Source organism: Sinocyclocheilus grahami, unplaced genomic scaffold, assembly GCF_001515645.1.
Source record: "Sinocyclocheilus grahami isolate Dianchi unplaced genomic scaffold, SAMN03320097.WGS_v1.1 scaffold147.1, whole genome shotgun sequence".
NCBI lineage: Eukaryota > Metazoa > Chordata > Actinopteri > Cypriniformes > Cyprinidae > Sinocyclocheilus > Sinocyclocheilus grahami.
Window position 1 is genome coordinate 1,452,168 of NW_015505326.1, and position 1,591 is coordinate 1,453,758.

A 1,591-nucleotide genomic window follows, 5' to 3' on the forward strand; every position below is an offset into this window, starting at 1 on the left:
CTACAGCATGTTACAGCACAGTAGCGCTACTGCAAACCGGAACAAGTAGGCCTAATTTCCTGTCAGCGCGTTATTTGAGCGGACTTTGCTTTTCCGGTGAGCACGAGCGGTACACGAGTGGAACGTACATTCATAGATCAGAATATTGATCGGAGCGTCAAACTGCGCAGTGACGAGGAGAGCGAAACATGCGCGCTGAACACTGCCGGGTGGTGCGCCATATATTATTATTATTATTATTATTATTATATGTAGCCTATATTTTCGGTGCATCCCTACTTACATCCCCTCCTTGTTTACAAATCCGAAGTAAGTCCATACATCCTATTTAAACACGGACGGGGCTTTCCAGATAACTTTCCGTGATGCCGCCCTCTTTATTTTACTAACTTACTGCATGCTGAAGGTGACCCAGCTGACCTCACAAGAAAAAAAAAACTCAACACCACCATCTAGTGGATTGTAAAGAAATTGATTTTATTATTCTACCAAATAGTATAATAAAAGATCAATACTTGGCGTCCGTGTATTGATACAGTATTGCCACGGAAAATATCGCAATAGTATGCTGTATCGATTTCCCCCCCCCACCCCTAATATATATATATATATCCCTATATATTTATTTTAATAAATTAGAAATAATTTGAAAATGAATTAAAAAAATTAATCTTTAAATTAAACCAATTTATATTAGATGGCAACTCCTTGATTCTGTAATCATATTACAGTATTTTTCACAAATAGAGAAATAGTTTGAAACATGAATAAAAAGGAAGTTACACTGTAACCAAGCTGGCGCTCCGTAATCTGGTAAATTTGTGCACACTGGGGATCATGTTTTATCTAATAAAGACAACTTAATACTAGTTTTACATGCAGCACACAGTGAATATGACGGTGGGCAACTGAATATAGTGCAGCATAATTTTAAATCAAGGGATTAATGTTTGTTGATCGTGCGTCTCCAGTGACATCTAAACTCTCCGTCACGTGCAGAACACGTTCATGATGGCTACAAATGCACACTTCAGAATATCTGACAGCTGGATTCGCAAGTCTGCAAGGTTTGTAATATAAAAGCAAGCGCTGTAATACTTTTTCGTAAACAGTTTAGTTTCTTTGTTTAACAGTTCTCTCTAGGAACGTATTAGACAAAACTGTTAAACAGAGACTATAACTAATGAAGAAGCAGAATGGGAGCGCTGTGTGCTCAGGCGCCGCCGTTCTCAGCGCCATCAAAATAAAAGTCCCGCTTCCAACACTTCGGCCAAACAGAAAAAATGATCAGCCCATGCCGATATATTGGCCGACCACAAAATTAAACTGTTGTATATAAACAATATCACATTTGCAATGCTGTAGATACTGGGGAAAAACTATCATATAAGAGAGGCATTTTTTGCCTTCATATCTTAACATTTAGGCTCACATAACTGCATTCTAATAGACTCCATCACGCAGTCAGTCCTGCATCATGTTCTTCAGCAACTGCAAGATGACGGGACAGGGCGCTGCATTAAATATGTTCATAATTTTAACACAAATTTTTTTACATAGTCGCACCAAGTTAAATCAACAGCCCTAATAA